Raw genomic sequence first — 27,064 nt, 5'->3', positions numbered from 1 at the left:
GGTCACATCATCCATAAACAGCCCTTTCAATCTATCCCAAGCATGTTCGATAGGGTTCATGTCTGGAGAACATACTGGCCACTCTATTCAAGCAATGTCGTTATCCTGAAGGAAGTCATTCACAAGATGTGCATGATGGGGCATGAATTGCTGTTCATAAAGACAAATTCCTCGCCAATATGCTGTCGATATGGTTGCACTATCGGTCAGAGAATGGCATTCCCGTATCGTACAGCCATTACGGTGCCTTCCATGATCACCAGCTGCGTATGTCAGCCCCACATAATGCCACCCCAAAACAGCAGGGAACCTCCACCTTGCTGCACTCACTGAACAGTGTGTCTAAGGCATTCAGCCTGGCCGGGTTGCCTCCAAACACATCTCCAACGACTGTCTGGTTGAAGGCATATGCGACACTCATCAGTGGAGAGAACATGATGCCAATCCTGAGCGGTCCACTCAGGATGTTGTTGGACCCACCTATACCACGCTGCATAGTGTCGTGGTTGCAAAGATGGACCTTGCCATGGATGTCAGGAGTGAAGTTGCACATCCTGCAGCCTATGCAGTTTGAGTCATAACATGACGACCTGTGGCTGCATGAAGAGATTTATTCAACAAGCAGGCATTGCTGTCAGGGTTCCTCTGAGCCATAATTCATACATAGCAGTCACCCACTGCAGTAGTAGCCCTTGGGCAGCCTGAGCAAGGCATGTCATCAACAGTTCCTGTCTCTCTGTATCTTCTCCATGTCCAAACAACATTTCTTTGGTTCACTCTGAGATGCCTGTACACTTCCCTTGTTGAGATCCCTTCCTGGCACAAACTAACAGTGTGAATGTGATCTAACCATGGTATTGACCATCTAGGCATGGTTGAACTACAGATGGTATGAGCCGTGTACCTCCTTTCTGGTGGAATGACTGGAACTGATCAGCTGTCGGACCCCCTCTGTCTAATAGGCGCTGCTCGTGCATGTTTGTTTACATCTTTGAGCTGGTTTAGTGACATCTCTGAACAGTCAAAGGGACTGTGTCTGTGATACAATACCCACAGTCAACGTCTACCTTCAGTAGTTCTGGGAACTTTGGGATGATGCAGAACTTTTGTTGATGTGTGTTATATACTGGCTGGTTTTAGAGGCTTGATACTATATTGTTCAGTACAGCAAAGTTAAATTAGAAAGAAAATTGAAAAAGTTTCTTCTTTACAGCTTCTTCTATTCTGTAAAAGAAATGTAATGTACAAAAGATGGTGGGTAGGAGTTTAAAAAAAAAAAGAAAAAAAAAGAAAAAAAAGAAAGAAAATAGCTGTTTATAAATGGTACGCACGTAGCCATTGTAATGTAAAATGTTACTATAAAAGACTTACACCATGTTATTACAATTAATCATGCAAATTATCCATGGAACATGAAACTAAGTAAGTATAAAAATGCCTGCCCGGTTAGCCGTGCAGTCTAATGCACAGCTTTCCAGTTTGGGAAGGATCACCTGGTACCCAGCACAAATCTGCCTGGCAGACTTGTGTTGATGTCTGGTGAGCTGGCCAGTCTGTGGATGGTTTTTAGGCGGTTTTCCACCTGCCTTGGCGAATGCAGGCTGGTTCCCCTTACTCTGCCTCAGCTACACTATGTTGGTGATTGCTGCACAAACAAGTTCTCCATGTAACAAACAAGTTCTCCATGTAAGCGTACACCACTATTACTCTACCGCACAAACATAGACATTACACTCATCTGGTTTGAGATGTTCCCTGGGGGGGCATCCACCGGGGGCTGAACTGCACAATAACCCTGAAAGAGTGGTTCAGTGTGGGGCGGCAGAGGGGTGAAGTGTACTGCAGTAGTCATTGTGGGATGGTGGACCACTGCGGTTGCTGCAGGGATGGAGCCTCTCCATCGTTTCTAGGCCCCAGGTTAACATACAATACCATACACGTATAAAAATACATAGTAAATAATGGTGTTCTTTGTCTGGTAGGAATGAGTGCCTGTTGTACAGAATACTGTATAGGCTAGTAGTGGTACTCCTGTGAAGGTGAGATTTTTCTACAGTTCAGACCTCAGCAATAGCTGTGGAAATGGGTGATTGCTTTTATGACTTGGATGCTCTATACTTGAAAAATATTTGTCCACGGACCATGACTGCTTGTCTAGCATGTGTTCTATAACAGAAATTGTGAGTGGCATGTAGATGTAACTAGAAGTAAAAGGTTTCTTTGATCTCTTCAGATTCTTTCACAATTAGACATTGTAGTATCCGTTGTTACATAGTGGTGTTTGTAATATTATTGGTATTTCTGTCCTATGAAAGCTTTGAGTACCCTTTGAAAGACATTTGTTTTGTATAATTTACATAACTGTAAAGATGCGCATCTAGCGCGGATGCTAATACATCGATTGCGCAGTCAAAGAAACATTTTAACAGAAGCTGAACTGTCGTTCCGCTTCGATCTAAATAAAAGATGACAAAAAAAAAAAAAAAAAAAAAAAAAAAAAAAAAAAAAAAAAAAAAAAAAAAAAAAAAAAAAACTTTTGTAGATCTTCAGATTTTAATGTGCTTCTGCTTGTTATGTGAAAACGTAAAGGAGGTCGACTTTAAGTTAAAAAAGTGAGCGGTCTTGCTAGTGTGCAGACAACATTATTAATTAATAAAATTAAAGTAATTCATGTTCGAAACTGTAAATCAGCAAGTTATTGTTATCGGAGGTGTTGAACAGTGCAAGAATTGTCTTCAACGAAAGGAGAAAAGTAATGACTGTAATTTGTGACAAAAAAAAAAAAACGTGAACCAAGGAGACAGCACAGGACAGGCTGAAATCTGATCGCACCATACTGTTAGAAAAGTACTTATGTAAGTTATATTGTTTATAAATAAGCCCTAATTTGCTAGTGAGAATTGTTTGAATATATTTAGTGTTTACCAGACTTCTTATTCTGTTCTTTTCCTTTATACTTTTTTATCCTCCATGCCTTATTATTTTTATAAATGTCAAACAGCCTTTACTACAGCAGAGAATACTGCGGCATCCTGGTCGTAGACAGAAGGCCGCTACTTGTCTTCTATACAACTCATAGCTGCCCCATTTATTAATGATTTCATTTGCAAATGCAATTTTTTATTACTATTCATTGTTAAAGGTTCCTTAGGTAATTATAAAATTCATACTGATTACGTAAAGAAATCCGGGTTGTTCTTTTCCAAATAATAGAAGTCTTTGCGTAATCAGAAACTAGCCTCCTTCTGACAACGATCAGGAGCCGGCCAGAAGACGGACGTCTTCGACCGCTTTCGTGTGTCCTGTGGCAAAGCTGTGCCAAACTGGGAACACGGCATTCTAGTATGAAATACAGATTTAAATTGATAGAATTGAAATATATTTAACGTAACCTAATAATAATAATAAATTTTTTTTATCATACTAGATGTTGTTGGAATACCATGACACCAAGGAATCTTGGGACAACATGATCCACTTACCATCCCTAGGTATACAGCTGACAATACAGCAACCTCCAAACTGCCTATCACATTACAACAATATGTTGCAAGATTCCTGTAACAACTTGTAGATGCAGTGCTGCATCAGTCAGCAGTGTAAGCCATTGCTGGCAGTGGCAGCAGAACACACAATCACTGGGGCACTACTTATATGCACTGATCCAGCAGCCAACACATATGTTTGAGCTAGTGGCCATAACCAGACAGCTTCCCTGCTGATGGATACTACCCCCACACCCCAGACATTCACTGTTCAGTTGTCGTCATCATCAGCCTGCCACTCGTACACTGAGGTCTGGAGTTTGGGGCGTCATACCTGCCCAGCACTGTGGATGACTTCTGCCAGAAACAGCAGAGCAACAGAGGCCATGACTGCCAGCTGCTATCACAGTAACCAGAGTGTCAGTATCACAAAGCAAGCATGCTTCCTCCCAGCACTGTTTGTCACCTTATGGCACATTTGCCTGCACTGCATCTATCCAAAGATACAGTGGATAGATGCCAGGCTGAACCTACCAGATGAGGGCATGCACCTGCATCTACTCTAGCTTGTTGAATAATAATGACTTTTCATGAGCTCCAACTATTTTGATGCGGCAATCCTTACCTCAAACAGACTCCTGACTCCCTCACAATGCTGCTGAAGATAAAATAGCCAGTTGGGGGAGTAACTACACCATTCTGATTGATCTAAGAAATGGGCCTTCCCTTTCACCCTACCCCTCAGTTATGGACAGCTGTTGCTGCACCATTACAACTGGTGACAGAAGTGGAATGATACAATAGCATTATTATTACTTATTTCAGAAAATTTGGAGGATGCCACTGACATTTCAACACAGTGAGAGTGTTAACAGAGTGGCATGTGTCTGAATTATGCAGCTGATGAATGGAGCCATGAACAGCAGCTCCAGCAATGTCATTACAAGTAAGTGGCAGTTTGTGGGTACCTTGTTTCCATTGTTCCTGGATCTGTATCTGTTCTCTTTCCCCTTTTCTTGTAGAAATACATAATAGCTACTATGTTAGAAATTAAGGCATACTAGAGAAGTATAGGTGAGTGTAAGTATTAGACAAGTGTAGGTGTAATTTATTAAAACAAGTTTCTCATGTAAATTATAAATGTAAGAGTCCTCCAGAGATCTACGCTAGCAAATATATGGTTTGACATCCACAGAGAGCTTGAGATGTGTGTAGAGCTGTTTCTGTTCCTTTCCATTCCTGCACTTCACTCCTGCTTCTATTTGTGATCCTTTTCTCTGGTTAGGTAGATAAAAGCTGTGATACTGCACTGACAGAAGAATAATTATGTAAATAAAAATGAATTTTTAGTATCCCACATTTTTAGATCAGACTGAAAAGTATAAAATAATTTCTCCTACCACCATACAGATCCATAACTGTATATGGATAGTTCTGAAAATTTTTGATTGTGAATTTTCAATAGGTATGAAAATTCTTGTAAGTTTTAAAAGGAAAAACATGGGGCACATGAACTACATAGTTGATGCATGAATCATTCACCTCCTTGTATTGTATTGTATGGAACTGGGGACCTAGAAACAATGGAGAGGCTTCGTCCCATCATAGCCATCAGTGGTACACAACCCTACAACAGGCTACAGCAGTCCACTCACCCCACCACTGACCCACTCCAAACCTAGGGTTATTGTGCGGTTTGGCCCCCAGTGGACCCCCCAGGAACATCTCACACTGTGTTAGCATGGGATGGTGTATGCATACATGGAGAAAATGTTTGCACAGCAATTGCTGGCATAGTGTAACTAAGGCAGAATAAGGGAAAGCAGCCGGCATTCACCGAGTCAGATGGAAAACCACCTTAAAAACCATCCACAGACTGGCCAGCACACCAGACCTTGACATTAATCTGCCGGGCGGATTTGTGCCGGGGTCCGGCACGCCTTCCCACCTCACCTCCTTACTATTAGAGAACTTCCTAACTGATACATGAATATTTCACCTCCTCACTATTATCCATTGCATGTTCCCCACATTTTTTTATTTTAAATCTCACAAGTATATTCATAGCAATTAAAAACTGACAGTAACATGTTTTCAGAACCATTTGTATGGGGTTAGGAATATGTATGGGGCCAGGAGAAATTATTTTATACTTTTTAGTCAGATTTTAAAATGTGATATAAGTAATTATTTTCTACTCTTTAGCCTTGTGTGTATGAAATTTTTCAGTTGATTTCAAACCTTTTGTTGAGATTACAACAGAGATGTGGCAAATTTCAGGTTTATTTGTTTCTCTTCACCTGAGGCAACCAATATATTGCTTCCTCTTACATATATCTTGTGATAAGACCATGAGGGTAAAAATTTGAGAAATTCAAGCTCCACTGATTGTTCTTCCCATTACCTGTTTGCAACTAAAATAGAAAAATGGGGAAGTTGCAGTGGTACACAAAGTGCCCTCCATCTCACACCAGACGAGAATGCAAGTTAATATGGCACTGACATCTTGTTCTGAGCTATGTTTCAAATCTCAAGTCATTAGATCATGGTGAATTTACTTTAAAAGCAATTGCCAAATTTGTACAAAATAGACAGACAAGAAACTGATATCCATCTTGTCTTCCCTCCTCTCTATGCTCAGCCATGCCTCTCCATTCACACTCCATTTGGAATGCATTCTGGTACTACCTGCATAACACACCAGTCCTGCAGAGCAGCTGAAATGTCTGGTGTTACCAACCCTTTTTACCCCCACTCCCACCCTATAGGAGCTACAGTCATCCAGTTCTGAGCTATGTTCAAAATCTCAAGTTTCTACCTCATCAGGAAATTAGTTTCAAATGAATTGTTATATCTATACTGAACAGACAGACAGGCAGACAAGAAAACGGTCTAATAAAAATACGGTAAAAACAGACCAGGGTCACAATTGATATCGTGTAGTTGCAACAGTTTCTTGTGGTAAGATTTTTCTATCTTTTCATCACATAGTATGTGATTCTAAACAGCATAGTATTGTGATGAGATATTTCACATATCCAAGATATCATGTCCATGACATTACTGCTATACCACTCCAGTCCCTTGAAGCTCAGCCAACAAGATAGGAAAGAGTCTGCCTGAGGTAACCGTTGGTACAGTGTAGGGGATTATGGATGAAAGATCAAGAGTGTCAAAACAGGAGAAACATAGCAACATTAAAGAGAAATGTGATCAAGAATATGTGATATGTCTACAATCATAGTCGAAATAAAGCAGCACATGTTGGAGCTGAAAGAGCACCTGGGGTCATTTGTGAAATGGGAGTCAAAGTAAGGTAGCACAAGTTGACATTAGTAAGCAACTATGGCTAATCAAGTACATCAGTAGTATCAAAGTATCAGGGGCACAATATGCTGAACAGTTCTGTCTCAGATGAGAAGTGAAGTTTTAAGGTTTGCACAATGGGTCTCCAAGTGTTGATTGGCAATGTGACTGTAGTGGTTCTATCATGTACTCTTCTTGCAAGTAGTTTATGTTTAAGTCACATTGGTAGAATTCCTGTCCTCTGAGTATCATATTTTAACATGTAATGATAAGGCATAACTAGTGAGTAGGATGAAATATAACATGGGAAATATGATGAATATATTGATATTACGAGTCAAATATTCTCTTCAGATTTAAAGAGGATATTTAGGACTATAAAATTCTGTAATTCTTTGTGCTTTCAGATATGTCAACTGGTTTGGTGTACAGATTGCACAGCTGTGCAAAACCTCTCATAATCCCAAAAAGCTATCTCTACAAGCTGGTTAATGCACTTGCAGAATGGACAAATGAATTTTGTGGATCATCCATGTTTTATCGACTAGCTTTGCCTATGGACATATCAGGACAACATAGAAAGATTGCATGAAGCAGTGAGTGGAATATGTAAAACCTGGACCCAACCTTGAACAGTGTGGACAAAAGGAGACACTAGAGTAATTGTACGAATGTATTAGCTATTCTAGTGTGTGTTCACAGCACATATACATTCTTTTCAGACCAGCTGATGACTAGAACTATACAAACTATTGAGAGATTTGTCATTTCTAAATGTGTCTTGAATGTCTGCTCTACTTAGCTTTCATCAGAGAAGCACTACATTACACTGAGAGACAGAATTTTTCAAAGATAAAAGGTATGTTGAGATGCGGATGGAATACTGTGTTGCTAAGGAATTTTGATACACAGTGATCCACATACCATAGTGATGGAATACATCTGATGACACAGTGACCTGCAAACCACCTCATATGTAACGTCAATGCAGCATTGTATTAACTGGCTGTGCATTGCCAGCAGCAACAGCCAAACAGTCACTGAGGCATTATTTATACATACCAATCCAGCCAATAGGCATGTTTGAGCTGGCACTTAGTGGCCTTTATTTATTCATTGTTTTGCTGGGTATTTAACCCTTTAACTGCTCTGAACGTGTTAATGCATGCACCTTTGTACCTGTCCTTGTGTGCTCTGAATGTGTTTACACGTGCCACGTGTCCTTCTACCTGGTACTCTGAACATATCTATGCGTAGACATGTTCAGAGTACCAGGTAGAAGGACTGGTGGCACACGTAAACACGTTCAGAGCACACAAGGACAGGTACAAAGGCATACACATTAACATGTCCAGAGCAGTTAAAGTGTTAATAACACCCTTCCCTTCAAGTATGTTTGTTCATATAGCATGCATTATCAGAATGACCGCTTACTTTAGCACGATGTTTTACAATTGTTGATCTACCCCTGCCTTCCCCCCTTCTCTTTGATGAATTTGCTCTTGTCTTTTAATATTTGCAGTTTCTCCATCATAGTGTGTTATTTTACAATATTCCTTCATGTCATGGGTCAACGTAATATTTCAGTATTGGGCCTCTTATAGACTGGTAATATTTCCTTGAAGCACATTTGCTGTGACACTCTTTCTAGTTACAGTTGGTTGTTCATACACAAGTGCTTCTAATGCATTTTTATCATATTTTAAATAGTTTGCTATGTTCACCTGAGCCTGCAGGCTGTTTGTTAGCTATATGGCACACTTTTTCTCTTGCCCCTCCCCTTTATACTTAATAGTAAATATTTTTGTCCTAGCAATGAATATGTTATTGTGATATCACAAATACTGCTCATTGCAGCTATGTGCACAGGGGACTGTGGGAATCCTACATACCAGGGATGACCTAAAACTAGTACCTTTACTCTTCAGGCAGTCAGCGCATGTCACTAACTCTGTACATAGTGTACTTACACTCTGTAAGATCCGATGCCATGTTATATTTAATGTCATATATATAGAAAATTGTTAAGTGGCATACTATACATTATTCGATCCATTGTCAAATGTGTGTTGTTTTAAAAAGTTTCAAGACAAAGCTCTACAGTAGAGGGGAATTACTTTTAAATCGTGTATCTTAAATGGGGATTAGGTGGATGACATTCACATGTACTAAACAGAGTCAATAATTCCCACATTACATACAGATAATGTGATTCTACCTGAGTATGCTTCAGTAAAATTATTTGTAAATATTTCCTGTAATTTGGTTTATTGTAACTTTACTATACCTGTTTACACACAGTATCATAATATTTGTTAATAGTTGCAATATTTTCTGATGAAGACAATTTTAAAACTGTAGAAACCATGGCCAAGGTTTAATAAACCTGTATTTTGCAACTGGTTGGCTGTAATTTCCAATTCATTGAGCCAGTAATGTTAAGTCTGATACATTCTGTTACAAAGTAAGCATTCATTACTGTGGGTGGAGAAATTTATTTGTTGATTAAGATTTGCTTTATTTGTTTATTCCCAGCTATCATTAGAAACTGGGAATGATAAAGTTTCCTCACCAGTGATGTTTGTTGGGTATTGACTGGCACACTGGAACAACTGCTGGATATACTAATGCATGCTGATGTGCACAATGGGAGAGCATACTTCCTGGATGTGTGTCTTCCGTGGTCTTAGTTGATGTAGCTGTGAAGTTATCTGAGGTACTGCGTGTATCTGCATCAGTGGTGGTGCAAGCATGGGCTGTTAGGCTGTTGGAGGGATGGACTGCTGTTGAAATAGTGAATAGCCCTTGGCAGTAACTAATGACAACTGCAATGGAGAAAACATTATAGGGTGTTACACAATTACCTGTGGCATAATGGATAGTGATTAAGTTTGTATATAGTCTACTTTTAATGTTGTGGAACCTTATTGATAAATATTTTATTATAAATAATTTTGCAATTAATTTTTTTTTGTTCATATACTCTGAGAATATCTATATATGTGAGTTTCTGGACAGTGGGTCCATATATGCAATGTGATCTGTAGGACATTACTAATTATCAATTATGTGCAACAGTGCAGTGACTGCATTGTATTTGGTTATGGTATTGTTTGCTGCTATGACTGCTATGACTATGATGAAAAGGGTTTTAGGTCGTAGACATGGGGAAATGTAATCCTACATTGGACAAAGGATCTCACGTATTTTGACACAACATGATCTCTGCTGTGTCTTCAGTATAACTGCATATCCTGGAGCATCCTCCACATCACCTTGCACTGTCTTCTTGAAAAGTATTGTTAAAATATTATACCAGAACACCTCACATTCAATTTCTAACAACATTTCTCCCTCTGACAGAGATGTCTCAACACTGCAAAATTATATCTTCTTTAATTATTAGGGACCATGGTGGGTAAGCTTCATTATGCCATCACTAATCAGGGCATTTGTGGTTGCAGCTCTTATTTTATCAACTTCAAATGTGTCTCTCCCTGCTGCTGAAGTATTTATTATGATGTTTACTATGCTACTGTCATGCTTTCATACTATATGATATTTTTTTATCTGTATGCTCTATAAAAAGTACAAAAAGACCACTGTCAAGCACCTCAAACTGATGGATAGGTAATTATTAGTAGGTGGAGCACTACTGTTACTACCTGCATCAGTAAGTTAACATATTTTGTGTAATTTCATTCAGCAATGTCATATAGAATAATGTTCTGAGGTAACTCAACTTGATGAAAGAAAGTGTTCACTGCTCAGAAAAGTGCTATAAGACTAATAACTTGGTGCTCACCCACAATAATCTTGTAGATGTCTGTTTGAGGAGTTAGGCATTTTGACTACTGCTTCAAAATATATTTATTCTGTCACCAAGTTTGTTGTAAACAGTCTACTGCAGTCCAAAAGGTACAATCGTACACATAATTATAGTACCAGTTGAAAAAATTACATTAATTACTTGATGCTAAAATTGTCTTCTGCACAAAAAGGTTTGCACAATGCTGCAACCAAAATTTTGATCACTTACCCAATGGTATAAAATGTCTAACAGACAGCAAAGTTAAATCTGAAAACAAACTGAAAAAATTTCTCCATGACAACTCCTCCCATTCAGCAGAAGAATTTCTAAGTTTGCAAAGTGTAAAGGGTGATTGGTAGGTACTATTAACTCACAGATTTAGTGATGATATGGATGTAGCTACATTTACACATGAATGTGCAATGTGAATGTAGAATGAATAGTTCCACATCATCAAGATTAAACATACAAATGATTGACAGAACATGAAACTAACGTACATTGAGCACCAACAGAAGTTGTCTCCAACTGGGTTGTCAGTGCACTCATCAAATGCATATCAATTGTAGACTGAATGTCTAATGTTTGTATTATTATCAGTCTTGTTGAGTGCTAGTGATCTACACTTTCTCTATATTGATGTTCTGCTGTTTAGTAAGTGATCAAATTCTCGTGTGAAATGGCTCACATATGGGATCTCCATACTATTTTTATTGCCATATGTGTAATCAGGGACTGCAGTATGCAATATGTAATGCAATGGACAGGCAAGCTAATGTTAGTGACATACAGTTATGAGTGTCCAGTGGTTCTCCGTCTTCAGCGATTTCCATTCCTAATGTTGTGATGAACAGGAAAACAAATAACTAGGGGATTGGAAAACAAATAACTAGGGGATGTAAAATTATGACAAACATACAAAAGATTTCTCAGTGGCAAGCTTCATGTATAATGACAAGAATGACATAGATCATGCAGTAGTAGTATCTGACAACAAGAAAACAAGCACTTAAAACATGCCTTGGCAATGACCAAATGGCACTAAAAATCAACAGTTTCCCATGTTGTAACAGTTCCAATATCAAGTGATAATATGCTAGTAATATGAATTCAGCTAAAATCAGGTATGTTATGTGTGAATAGGGGGTTATAGCAAATTACGATTCAAATTAAAAAATGAGAATTTTGTTGAAACAGAAGAAAGGGTCAATTATTTAACAAAGATACTTATGCAAACAACTGAAGTTGCAGGTATGATGAAAGCAAAGAAAAGGAAAATTTCAAATGGAACAAAGCACATATAAAGAGAAAAATGCAGTTTTCAAGCAAGTGATATAAGATGACAGAAAATTCTGGGTCAAATAAAACTATTTGGAAATGTCTTTGGCAGGGGGTAAGAAGATATAAGAAAGCTTTTGTTTAAAAAGTTGATAATAATAAGAGCATGAAGAAATCAAAATAGAAAAAAATATGTTGAGTAGACACCACATTTCATCCAGTGATGATGATGGCTTCTCAATACAACTGATTACAATTGAATGCAAAGGAAGTTGCAAAATTGTTCAAATAATGTTGGTGAAAGAAGTCCAAAAATAAGGTGGTGCTTTAATTGTTCAGTTTTACTAATAATGTAACAGGTAAGACAAACTATACACATATCCTCCTCTATGTAATGTATAAGGTATTCACCAAAAATACCACCAATCATGTTGGGAAGGGGAAACTGGGTTTCAAGCTAGCAGAGTAGTAATCTGCTTTAACGAATAGATGTAATGTAAGTAATCATTTGAAAGTTATGAACATAATTATGTAATGGAGCTGTGAGTATGAATTGCAACTTTTTCTGGGCTCGTAGATTTTGAGAAACTCTTGACTCAGTGCCAGCAAAAATCTCAATTAACTGCTATTAAAAACAAGAAAGTGATTCAATATATATTATGTAACTGAAGACAGTATAGTTACATCAGTATTACCTCTTCAATTAGATTTCATCAGGATTGTGTAAAATTTAGACTATAAAAAAAGTCAGACAAAGGGCTTCAATATCACTAATGCTATTCTCAGCAGCCCTAGAAGAAATTTTTAGATCTCCAAATTCAGCTACAGAAGGAGGAATACTTGTTTCTCATACACACTTGAGTCACTTTCTGTTTTATTGATGAAAATGTACTGTTTATCTCTCATGCAGATAAACTTAAGAGGCTGCATGTAGGGTTGGTATTGCTGAGCCTAATGCATACATCATGGATAGTGCCATTGATATAGAGATATACATCTTACTCATCCACACACTGTGCTCTGATAAACCTAGTGATATTCACATGGGACAGGATAGTGTGTTGCTATGTGCAGCATCAGGAGAGTGGGGGGCAAAGGAGAGACGAGAGAGAGAGAAGGAGAAAGGATGATGCAGGAGTGCTGGGAGGCCAGAAGAGGTCTGCAGGGCTGGAGTGGGAGTAGGGAAGGGGATGAGCAAGTGGACGACAGGGACTAGCAAAGGCTGAGTCTAAAGGGTTACAGAAACAAATATGTTGTGAATCCAGGTGTCACAGGCTGTGATGGTCATGCGGTAGCGTTCTCGCTTCCCCCGCCCGGGTTCCCGGGTTCGATTCCCGGTGGGGTCAGGGATTTTCTCTGCCTCGTGATGGCTGGGTGTTGTGTGCTGTCCTTAGGTTAGTTAGGTTTAAGTAGTTCTAAGTTCTAGGGGACTGATGACCATAGATGTTAAGTCCCATAGTGCTCAGAGCCATTTTGAACAGGCTGTGAAGCAGTCACTCCAGTCATGAGGTTGAGCACATTGTTTTGGGCAGCATGCTCACCATCTGTGTGGTCCAACTATCTCTTCACCACAGTTTGGCAGTGTCCACTCATGTAGACACAGACAACTTTAAGTTAGTCATGTCCACGCAGAATGACACATTCTACCTGGAATGCTGCAAAGTTCTCCTTGTGTAGTCTATATCTGAATGAATGCTGTGGCAAATGTCTATTACTGACAGTAGAGCAGTACATCTCAGTCCTCTAGGAAAGAGGTTGGTCTCATAGATGATATCAATACTGAGGAGAAGATGACATATTTTGAAACAGAGGCAATGTCTTTTTTTATTCTTTTTTAACATGTATATACAGTCTATTACAACTTCTGTGGATGTACAAGTGCAACTTTTTCAAAATTTTTGTTATATTTTCCCAATGTCAAAATTACATTGTAGCAGGTAGTGCATTTCCTAATTTTAGTACTAGTGTTGGAGTTCTGCACATTCACACTCATTTCTCTGGTTCATTGTCTCTCTGCTGACACTATTAAAGCCAGACTGTGTCTGTTTACATTTGTTAGTTATCATTCAAAATGTTTGACACAATTTCTGAGCATGCCAACTATGAAGTGTGTTCTGTAATATGATTTTTCAATGGAAAGAATGTCAAGCTAGTAGAGATTTATAGTGAAAATGTAATGATGATGGAATGGTGAGAAAGTGGGTGAGACAGTTCAATTATGGACAAACTAATATTCATGATGTAGCACAGAGTGGGCGGCCTTTTGTTGTCATTGATGGTTTGGTTGAGAAAGTGAATGAGAAAATTCATGGTTCACAATAAGAATGCTTTATGGTGAGTTTCTGCAAATTTAAAAAACTGTTTTGCTTTAGATCATAACAAATCACTTAAACTTCCACCAACTGTATTCCCGTTGGGTTCTGTAAATGCTTACACATGTCCATAAAACAAAGCAACCCAATACATTCATAAGTGAGATGAATTCTTAAATAGATCTGTGACCATTGATGAAAGTTGGGTTTGTCATGTCAGTCTAGAATCAAAACAACAGTCAATGGAGTGGAAAAAAATTGAAAACAACACTGACAGCACAAAAAATCATGTACACTATATTCTAGGACAGTCTGGGCATTACGCTTGTGAGTTCCTTCCCAGGGGTGGAACCGTAAATGCAGTATGATACTGTGAAACACTGAGACAACTCCCACACACAATTCAAAACAAAAGGCATTTGAATGCTCAGTCAAGGTACTGTGTTACCTCATGACAATGCATGTCCCCATTCTGCTTGTGTTGTTCAAAATATTATTTGTCAATTCAATTGGGAACAGTTTGATCCCTTTCTATACAGTCCTGATCTCACACCTTATGACTGCTACTTGCTCTTGAACTTGAAATGTGATTTTGAAGATAGACACTTTGACAGTAATGACACAAGAAATGGCGACCAGTAGTTGCTATCTTCACTGGTGGCATCTTTCTTTGAAGAGGGCATAGAAAAGTTGATTTCCTGCTATGACAGATGTCTGAACAATGGTAACAATGATTCAGAAAAATAATTTAAGGTATGTTCATTCTTGTAAAAACAAATTTTGGTCTGAAAAAATGTCTTATAAGTTTTTTTTCCAAAATGGTACTTACTTTCTAGACATGCCTTGCACTTTCCATTTTGATAGCAAAATAAATTAATCACTGTTAAATTTTTTGATCTTGTCAACTTCTGATGTAAACTTTTGAACACAAACATATAGAGCTCAGAGGTAAATGAGAGACATTGTACAATGTAAGCAAGCAACTCCTATAGTAAATATTTCACCTCCTTTGTGCATTGCTCACTTTGTATGTGATCCATGTGTTGAATCCAGTACTATATTTTCCTGATATGATGCTCCCCCATTGTATATTATGATGTCCACAGAAGGAAGCACAGTGACTACGATATTAGAGGACTGATTGTGTTGATGAAACATCAGTTGGATGCTCAGGTTTATCATACCCATACATAGCTGTTAATAACTAAGGCCTTGCGGGTACTTTCAGAGAGATGGAAGAGAGAATTATGACAGATCAGTTTGTAAATCTCAACATTAATTACATATGTTTGTGTGTGGTTGGTCTATATGCATATGGCAAAAGTACTGTGCTTTCTGTGGTACATCTTTAAATGAAATGCAGTTATTACATAAACATACGTTACAGATAGCACACAGAGAGACTGGTTGAACTACATAATTAAATATTTACTACAAGCCTGAAGAAAAATACATTTATTACATTCTTATATACTATTCAATTACACACAGAATACATTTCATAGTACTCAGTGCTCAAATAAAATGAATAAGTAATTTAATATGTAGTAATTTTGCATAGTTGTTAATCCCATTAATTTGTACCTCAAGCCTTAACTGGTATCATACAACTGTGAGATGGATGTTGAGCTTCTTAGTGATCATATCCTCCCCTTCAAGGAAATTTCATTCTTTCTCTCTGTGTGACTTTCAGATGGAATGCTGGCTTCTCACACAGAAGAAGGGGTGTCATTTGCCCTATTTGAACTTCATTAAATGCATCTATTTGTACTTCATTAAATGCACAGTAAAGTCACCGTGACATCTTGAAGATGTATAGTACCAGTTGCATTGTTATGATTTGTCCGATGCATTCATTATCATTTAATGTTTATTGTGGTAATTACAGTGTAAAATATTATGAGTATTGCTGACAGTGTCTCGTAGTTAATTTGTACAATTTGGAGCCTCTAAGAGGTCCGTATCACCATTCAAACAGCCTGAATAGACTGGTTATTCAGAAAGAGTTCTGAAAGAGAATTAACCGAACTTCAAAACACAAATGGAGTTACTGACAACAGGGTACTGATCCAGATTATAAGATAGACACTGATGATGATGATATGAATGCAAACCAGTAGGTGGATGATGATAATGGAATGGAGAGCATAAAATTGATGGAGATGATCTAAGTGTAAAACAGTGGCATAACCATGATTCCTTCTTTTACAGCAGGGGAAACTGCTGAAATGGAGAACAACACTACAATCAACGTATGTTGGAAGAAGACAACATAACTCTGTGTTGCAGATTTCTGGTCTGCGACATAGACCTTGGACAAAAATACAGATATTGAACAACTACTGGGTTTACTTTTTAGTGAAGATATTTTAGATGAGATTCTACAATAGTCAAGCAACAAAATTGGTAAAATAAAAGTACACTCAAAAAAACTTGCATTTTGTACATAATAATGCTGTTCTTTAACTGGAAACTTTTATAGGCTTCCAGAATGAGATTTTCACTCTGCAGCGGAGTGTGCGCTGATATGAAACTTCCTGGCAGATTAAAACTGTGTGCCCGATCGAGACTCGAGGCACACAGTTTTAATCTGCCAGGAAGTTTCATATCAGCGCACACTCCGCTGCAGAGTGAAAATCTCATTCTGGAAACATCCCCCAGGCTGTGGCTAAGCCATGTCTCCGCTATATCCTTTCTTTCAGGAGTGGTAGTCCTGCAAGGTTCGCAGGAGAGCTTCTGTAAAGTTTGGAAGGTAGGAGACGAGATACTGGCAGAAGTAAAGCTGTGAGTACCGGGCGTGAGTCGTGCTTTGGTAGCTCAGATGGTAGAGCACTTGCCCGTGAAAGGCAAAGGTCCCGAGTTCGAGTCTCGGTCGGGCACACAGTTTTAATCTGCCAGGAAGTTTTTTATAGGCTTATTTGTATTCACATTAATCTCCAAATCTGGCAATGAATCTATAGATAAAATTTTCTCAGTGGGTAAACCAACCATAACACTTTTCACTGTATTATAAGAAAAGGTTTTTGTTGATAGCTCCCCAGTCTGAGAACCCAGATGGCAGGGAAGATAGGAATAAAGAAGATGAGACTGCTGAAGTGTCAAACACTTTTAACAGATTATTTTGAAAACTTCAGTAATGTTACTCACCAGGCTGCAAATGTATGTTGATGAAATGATGCTGATTTTCCTTAGTCAAAGTATATGTTAGATGTACAGTTGACAAAACAAAAGTGTTCGCTTTCCTTGATAAGCTCGGGTACCTTACTTACACAAACACACTCACATCCCTTTAATACTACATCTTTTTTGACACCGTTTTTTGTTGATGCCAGCAGCCTTGCCACAGTAGTTACATCAGTTCCTGTCAGATCATTGAAGTTAAGCACTGTTGGGCTTGGCTAGCATTTGGGTGGGTCACTGTCTGGATCTGCTGAGCGCTGTTGACAAGTGGTGTGCACTCAGCCCTTGCGAGGCCAACTGCAAAGCTACTTGACTGAGAACTAGAAGCACCGATCATGAAAACTGACAATGGCTGGGTGAGCAGTGTGCTGACCATACGCCCTTCTGTATCCACAAGCAGTGATGCCTAAGTGCTGTGGATGACAAGGTGGTTGGTCAGTACTGTTGGAACTTGTTGTTCATTGATGTGTTGCAAGTGTAAGCCAAATATAGTTGAGGTATGCTAACATGATAACATACTGTACCACAAATGGGTATATAACAAACAGTCATTTACTGTCAGGATGTCTCAACGTATGCAGGTCACAAGAGATAGCATCCTGGCACTCATCCCATATGACAGTTTCAGTGTGTGTGAAGTGACAGCCAGGTGCAGCATTCAACTCTGTGTGCCTAGAAGTGGATAAAGCAATGAATAACCGACTTGAGGGTTGGGCTTAGGAAAAGTGTCAGTGCTTCAGGAAGACTTTATGTTAGTTGACTCCTGTGTGGAACATCCATTTTTAAACACCATCCAACACGAGAATAAAACCAGTTTTCCTGCATGCTCATATACCATCACAACTGCTCAGGTGATGTTGGCTTTAGAGCCCTTAGGTCTGCTAAGATAGAGGCACTCTCTGATGATTGCAAACCCTATACATTTCTCAGCACAAAGCCCTGAGGAAGGCCACTTGTAACAGTGACCCAAATGTTGGACAACTTTATACATTGACAATGCGGTCAACATTCCAGAAGTTTGTTGACAGTTTATAGATTGCCTTCATTGAATTGAATGTAGACCACGAATGGCACCATTCCATCTTTTCAGGTGAGTCAATATTTAGCTCACTGTATGAGGGTCTGTTGATCATTTACAGGCCATGGGGAGCACATTACGAACCACAGTATGTGCCACAATACTTGTGTGTTGGCCGCATCACAGTCCCATGCTGGGGGTCAATGTCATCAGATGGGCTAGGGATGCTTAATCATATTTACGCTCATCTTGCTCCGGATCAGTATGTGCACATCATGATACATACTGCGTTGCCAAGTGCAAGGCTGCACTACTGCAATGAAGTGATCCATTTACAGAAAGACCATTTACCAGCTTACTAGAATCGAACTGTTCAGCACTGGTTTTTGCAACAGGTTAATGCCAACCTAATGGACTGGCCTGTTTGAGCACCATATTTGAATCTCAATGAGAAACTGTGTGCCAAAATGAAGCATCACATGGACTTACACTGACCATCACCGGTCCTCCACATCTGAACTGTGGGACCTAGTGTTGGATACATGGGAGAGTCTCACGGACAGTGAGGCATATTTTCAGAGGCTGACCACTCTGATGCCTCATCAGATGAGGCAGGTAATTGATGCCAATGGTGAGTGGACCTCATACTAGCCTCATTCTTGATGTGAAACATTTCTCATTGCACATTACTCCACCTTATATTACAACAACTGATATAAATGTATGTTTGTTGATCAGAAATTGATTTGAAATCATTGTACTTTAAATTTTGTTCATTGAATTAGTGCTATTAAATACATTTGAATATGAAAGAAAGACACACAAGTCAATTTGAATCCAAACAGGCTGGAAATGGTGTCATAGTATGAGAAAGGGAAAACAATTCCAAGCAATATAATAACAGGTACCCTGAAACAATAATGTTCTCTTCCTTACTGCCTCTTCAACATTTTCCAAGTTTATTGTATAAAAGTAATGCAGTTAGTGCATACAAAGGGCTTTTTCAAGGTAAGGTAATATTGTTTCTATGCCCAAGGATAGCATTCCATGCACTGTACCCATTTATCTATACTAGTCTTCAGCAGAATGACCACTGCAGAATATGCATTCATTGTGTTCTTCTTCTTCTTCTTCTTCAGATTGCACATTTAGAACATTGCCCTCAGTTACATTTGCATCAGACTCTGAATAGCTTGAAAATTGTGTTTCCTGCATTTCTCTCTCTCTTTCTTTCTTTCTTTCTTCTTTTTTTTTTTCTTTCAGCAACAAAACTTTCTTTTCTGTCTCCTTTAGTTCTATTACAGCTTTCTTCTCTTAATATTTTCAAATGTTCCCTATATGGAGGTGATGTTATGATGTTAGCTGCTTAACAGATTCAGAAGCTGCTGATTTTGCTAGAGCTGGTGGCTCTCAATGTGGCCTGCTGATTTTGAGAACTTGCCAAATACCATTTGGATTCACATTTACTTCATTTGTTGCTTCTTGTATGTCACACTACCTGTGTCATTGTCTCTAAGCATATGTTTGTTACATGGGGAGAGTACCATTTTCCAGAGGCCATTTATAGCATTGTCCATTATTGCTTGTCTCAAGTAGGCCAGTCCAAGTAGCCTCATAATCAAAACTGATGTTACTACTAGGCATGGGTTATTTGCCCACCAGTTTTCTATTTCTAAGGGATGATGTGTTTAAAATGAAGTTATCCTAATATGAGATACCGTGCCCTAACTTACAATACTGGTATTGGATGTTACAATTAAGTCACCTTGTGCTAGAAACATAGCCTAATAGTTACTCTGCTCAGTTTGAAGGACAGTTCCTTATAACAAATGAAAGAGAATTTTGTGAAGAATACAATCATATGAATATTGACTTTTCTTAACGTCATTGGTAAAACAGTGATCTCATTGAAACTTTTTTTAAAGTTGCAAATTAAAACAGTCTTGATCACATAAAAACATTTATTACAATGTTGACTGCTTTCAGCCTATTTTGAAACCATCTTCACACCATTCTCCAATGACAGGAGGTGGAGGTGGTGAACAGACACGTACTATTTGTTGAGAGATGCGTGCCAGCTGCTTCTGCTTGTCCAGTCTGAAGATAGTCTAAAAATAGACGTAAACCTTTCACCATTGTAATAAATGTTTTGAAGCAACCAAGACTGTTTTAATTTGTAACTTTCAAAAGAAATTTGCACTAACAGGTAGAGCAGGTACCATCTGTTGAGATATGATCATCAGCTGTTGCAGGATGTCTCCCACTTCCACATACCATGATCTGAAGATTGTCTAAACACAGACTGAAACTGAGCACCACTGTAATAAACATTTTTATGTGATGAAAACTGTATTAATTTCTGACTTAAAAATATATGAATATTGTTGCAACAACTGCTCAACTTTAAATATTAAAGCCCTGCACTCAGAAACACTTAAAGAACCTGAAAGTTAATGCTTTAGAAATCAAGGATTATCAACTATGTCCAGCTCTATCACTGCTCTATGCCTGAAGTACTGTGAGAACTAAGTTTTGATACTTCCAAACGGAGCTGAGCACTAGCTTTAATCAGAATCTATCTGCCCCATATTAGTGAATTCTCCCATAATAGGCATCTTTCTCTGTATTCAAAAACATTTTTGAAAGGATAGTATCTTGTGGGTAAATTAAAAATAATGTCAAATCAGAACATAAATATTCAGTTTCCCAAATTACATTCTAATTGCAATAAGGCAAAGTGGAGCATGTTACATCACATGACAGCTGTAGTTTCATATGCACAAGCCACTGAAATTAATGAGTTCTGTATTACTTGAAAATGGAGAGAAATGAACCATAATTTCCATTGGAGAAGTATATTCTATGCTTGTCCTATTGATTGGAAGATTGTGCAGTTTCATTGCTCCTTATCTCTTTTAGATCATTGTACATGTTCAACCAGCTTGTAATAAATATCATCTGGCATAATTTAAACATCTTATGCAGATTCATTATGCTGAATATTTGAATTTATTTTTCCCAGTGTATTTGTAATTTTACTTTGAGACCATTAAAGAATTTGAGATCATTAAAGAATTTTTCTCTCCAACTTAATTTTTTTCTGCTGCTTCTGTTTTCCCATTCTGTATGCTACTTCTGTGAATAGTCGTATCTATACAGACAGAACTTTCTCTTCTGTAACTTAATTTGGACCTGATTGTGTTTTAAACTGAGAGTGATAGTGAATTTTAGTGTTCCAGAACAAAAGGGCAAAAAGTTTGCTGTTGAGCCTTGGCACTTACATCTGAGAGCATTGTTTGAAGAACATATATCATTACCAGTTTCATTCATTGCAAAGAACTGAATAATTATATGATTAGTTACTCTTTTCTACATCTGAAATACAAGCTTCATAAAAGGTAAAGTTTTACTAGATGACTAGACCCCAAAATAATAATGTTCTCTCATGCCTAACAAGTCGAAACAAGGCCCCCGGAGTAGACAACATTCCATTGGAACTACTGACGGCCTTGGGAGAGCCAGTCCTGACAAAACTCTACCATCTGGTGAGCAAGATGTATGAAACAGGCAAAATACCCTCAGACTTCAAGAAGAATATAATAATTCCAATCCCAAAGAAAGCAGGTGTTGACAGATGTGAAAATTACCGAACAATCAGTTTAATAAGCCACAGCTGCAAAATACTAACACAAATTCTTTACAGACGAATGGAAAAACTAGTAGAAGCCAACCTCAGGGAAGATCAGTTTGGATTCTGTAGAAATACTGGAACACGTGAGGCAATACTGACCTTACGACTTATCTTAGAAGAAAGATTAAGGAAAGGCAAACCTACGTTTCTAGCATTTGTAGACTTAGAGAAAGCTTTTGACAATGTTGACTGGAATACTCTATTTCAAATTCTAAAGGTGGCATGGGTAAAATACAGGGAGCGAAAGGCTATTTACAATTTGTACAGAAACCAGATGGCAGTTATAAGAGTCGAGGGACATAAAAGGGAAGCAGTGGTTGGGAAGGGAGTAAGACAGGGTTGTAGCCTCTCCCCAATGTTATTCAATCTGTATATTGAGCAAGCAGTAAAGGAAACAAAAGAAAAATTCAGGGTAGGTATTAAAATCCATGGAGAAGAAATAAAAACTTTGAGGTTCGCCGATGACATTGTAATTCTGTCAGAGATAGCAAAGGACTTGGAAGAGCAGTTGAACGGAATGGATGGTGTCTTGAAGGGAGGATATAAGATGAACATCAACAAAAACAAAACGAGAATAATGGAATGTAGTCGAATTAAGTAGGGTGATGCTGAGGGTATTAGATTAGGAAATGAGACACTTAAAGTAGTAAAGGAGTTTTGCTATTTGGGGAGCAAAATAACTGATGATGGTCGAAGTAGAGAGGATATAAAATGTAGACTGGCAATGGCAAGGAAAGCATTTCTGAAGAAGAGAAATTTGTTAACATCGAGTATAGATTTAAGTGTCAGGAAGTCATTTCTGAAAGTATTTGTATGGAGTGTAGCCATGTATGGAAGTGAAACATGGACAGTAAATAGTTTGGACAAGAAGATAATAGAAGCTTTCGAAATGTGGTGCTACAGAAGAATGCTGAAGATTAGATGGGTAGATCACATAACTAATGAGGAAGTATTGAATAGGATTGGGGAGAAGAGAAGTTTGTGGCACAACTTGACCAGGAGAAGGGGTCGGTTGGTAGGACATGTTCTGAGGCATGAAGGGATCACCAATTTAGTATTTGAGGGCAGTGTGGAGGGTAAAAATCATAGGGGGAGACCAAGAGATGAATACACTAAGCAGATTCAGAAGGATGTAGGTTGCAGTAGGTACTGGGAGATGAAGAAGCTTGCACAGGATAGAGTAGCATGGAGAGGTGCATCAAACCAGTCTCAGGACTGAAGACCACAACAACAACAACATGCCTATAAAATGAATACCTTTAATATAACCTGGAAGAATTTTGATTAAAATTTTATGATTTCTGTGACGCTGTTTTTGTTACCTTGTACTACAATAGTTCTCTTTGGGACTTCAAATAATACACACCAGTGTTGTGCTCATCAAGACAAGAGAAGATACCACAGTATGGCCACTGACACCTACCATGATGGGGACATAAAAGTCACTGGCCAGTTAGCACACAAATCTCTGATGCAATGAGTGATGAGTAGTCACTCTGACATGAGCTACTTGCACAGCAACAGTAACACCTCTTTCTGACTACATCTAGTGCTGCCAGTTAAATCACTACATGTCTCATTATCACTGTCAACATACTGTACTTACATTTATAATGTTTAATTGTACACAGTATGTGTTGTTGGTATGACAATAATAAAATGTTGGCACTATAACCCAACATGGGCATTAATGGGGATGACAAAGACTACCAGATAAAAGAGAGCCATAATATCACATCCCCTTTTGTGTGTCTGAACCAACAAAAAATAAACACATATCTGAAATGAGTATATGTTTACTTGGACCTCTGGAAATATTATCCTAATCATCAATTCATAAGCAACAACATCAATAGTGGCATCAAGAAGGACTGCATCAGTACTCAGAGTGGCTCAGAGCTGTTCGACAACGAGAGTTGTTTCTGTCTTGTACAAATGTGATGGTTATAGTCATGTTAAAAGATATACTAGTGGATGGGAAAACATACAATGTGCTCATACAAGACCTTAGGTTAAATAACAAGATTTATGGTATGTGACATAATAAACCAAACATCCTAATCACTTCCGATAGCCACCCAAGGGAAAATTACAAGTGACTTATAAAGATACAATGTTATCATCCTGGACCTCTAATGATGTCTGAACATTTTGTGAAACCAGGTCTTCTAGTAGAATAATGTGTATTAACATAGTGCAAAAGCAGTGCAGTCATCTTAAGATTTCTGGACCTCAGCCTCATTAAACATGTGTGCGACTTATTGGGGGCTTGCTTGACATTTGGATGGCACAGTAAGTGACTGTCATCCACTATGCCAACATGCACAAATGCAATGAGAAAATTTTTTCACATTCAAAGGAAGAATTAGATGGGTGAAATTTCAGAAAAGATCTCACTGCAACAAAAAATGTCCAAACTCACATACCATGTCTGTGACATTTTCTCCTATGTTTTGTAATAATACCAAATGAGCTGCTCTTCTTTGAACTGTTATGGTGTTGTCTGTCAATCCAGTGTGGTAAGGTTAACACGCTGCACAGTAGTACTCCGAAGAGGGTGGACAAGTGTTGTGAATGAACTGCCTTTAGTGGATTTATTCCCTCTTGCAATGTTCTGCCAAGAAAATGCAGTCTTTGGTTCACCTTCCCCACAACATTTTCTTTGTGGTGGTCCCAGTATAAGTTGTCTGTAGGTATTTAGATAAGTTGAACATTTGAATTTGTGTGATTTATCATGTAACAGAAATTTAACGGACATGTTTTTTAGTACTCACATGAAGGACATTACACTTTTTATTATTTAGGGTTAATTGCTACTTTGCACACCATAAAGGTATGGCACTAAGTATAAATTATTCTTCAATTTGTCATGATCTTCTGATTACTTCACTAGACACTAAACATCATCTGCAGACTGTCTAAGAGGGCTACTCGGATTACCTCCTGAATTATTTATTCACTGGCCAGGTGGCACACCAGTCTCTGATGCAATGAGTGACTGCTGTACCAGTTGCAGTAGAGGGGCAAAAAATATTTCATGTAATTACTGAATGAATTTAAAAAATTAAAATGCTGTCATAATCTACTCATTGAGGATATGATGGTAAATCAGAAGTTTAACGCCATAACGCAGGTATTACAGTTAGAAATTCTGTATTTGTCCTGAGGCAGCGTAACTCATTGCACACAAATATATGGACTTTGTTCATCCTGTAGTTGAGAGTGAGAGCACTTAGCAACTTCCAACAAACTTTAGACATAATTTCAAACGTTTACAAAACTTGTTCTTACTAACAACCACCACAAAATTATGAAAGGAAAAAGTTTTATCACTTACAACATTTATGCTGTTCACACAGTTAAACTTCGGCATAGGTGTGACACTTTAATTCATTACTTCATTACTACTAACTTAATTCACAGCACATTTAGCATATTGTAATTGCTGTTGTGTTCTTCAGTCTGAAGACTGGTTGATGTAGCTCTCCAAGCAAGCTGGTTCATCTCTGAGTAATTACTGCAACCTACATCCTTCTGAATCTCCTTACTGTATAAATCTCTTGGTCTCTCTACACGATTGGTGATGCCTTGATGTCTCACAATAGGTCCTTCACATGGATCCCTTATTCTACTCAGGCTGTGACATAAATTTCTGTGCTCCCCAATTCAGTTCAGTACTTCTTCACTAGTTACATGATCCACTCATCTAATCTTCAGCATTCTTCTGTAGCACCACATTTCAAAAGCTTCTATTCTCTTCTTGTCAAAACTGTTTATCATCCATGTTTCACTTCTGTATGTGGTTACACTCCATACAAATACTTTCAGAAAAGACTTCCTGGCACTTAATTCTATCCTTGATGTTAACAAATTTCCCTTCTTCATAAATGCTTTTCTTGCATTTGCCACAATACATTTTATATCCTTTCTACTTCAGCCATCATGAGTTATTTTGCTGCCTGAATAGCAGAATTCAACTACTACTTTCAGTGTCTTGTTTCCTAATCTAATTCCTTAGCATCAGATGATTTAATTTGACTACTTACCATTACCCTTGCTTTGTTTGTGTTGAAGTTCATCTTATATAATCCTTTCAAGACACTGTCCATTTGCTTCAGCTGCTCTTTGAAGGCCTTTGGTGTCCCAAATAGAATTATAATGGCATCTGCAAGCCTCAAGTTTTTACTTCTTCTCCCAGAACTTACATTCTTTCTCCAAATTTTTCTTTGGATTCCTTTACTGCTTGCTCAGTGTAAAGATTGAATAATATTGGTGATAGGCTATGACCCTGTCTCACTCAACTCTGACAATTGCAGTCTGGTTTCTATATAAGTTGTAAATAACCGTTTGCTCTCTGTACCTCTGCTGCCTTCAGAATTAAAAGTATATTCTAGTAAATATTGTTGAAAGTTTTCTCTTGGTCTACAAATGCTATAAATGTAAGTTTGCTTTTTCTTAACACACCTTCTATGGGATGTCTAGGGTGAAGTATTGGCTTGTGTCTTCCTATGTTTGTCCAGAATCCAATGTGATCTTCCCTGAGGTTGGCATCTACCAGTTTTTGCATTCTTCTGTAAAGAATTCATATTAGCATTTTGCAACCGTAACTTATTAACTAACAGTTTGGTAATATTTACACCAGTCAGCACCTGATTTCTTTGGAATTGGAATTATTATATTCTTTTTGAAGTCTGAGGGTATTTCGCCTGTTTCATATATGTTTGTCACCAGATAGAAGAATTATATCATGGTTGGCTCTTCCAAGGCTATCAGCTGTTGTAACGGAATGTTGTCTATTCCTGGGGACTTGTTTCGACTTAGGTCTTTCAGTGCTCTGTCAAATTCTTCTAACAGTATCATATCTCCCACCTCTTCCTCATCTATGTCTTCCATTTCCATAATACCGCACTCAAGTACATCTCTGTTGTATAGACATTCTATGTACTCCTTTCACCTTTCAGTGATCTTGATAATCATACAGGT

Source organism: Schistocerca cancellata, chromosome 1, assembly GCF_023864275.1.
Source record: "Schistocerca cancellata isolate TAMUIC-IGC-003103 chromosome 1, iqSchCanc2.1, whole genome shotgun sequence".
Lineage (NCBI taxonomy): Eukaryota > Metazoa > Arthropoda > Insecta > Orthoptera > Acrididae > Schistocerca > Schistocerca cancellata.
The sequence above is the reverse complement of the archived record's forward strand: the minus strand, read 5'-3'. Positions refer to the sequence as shown.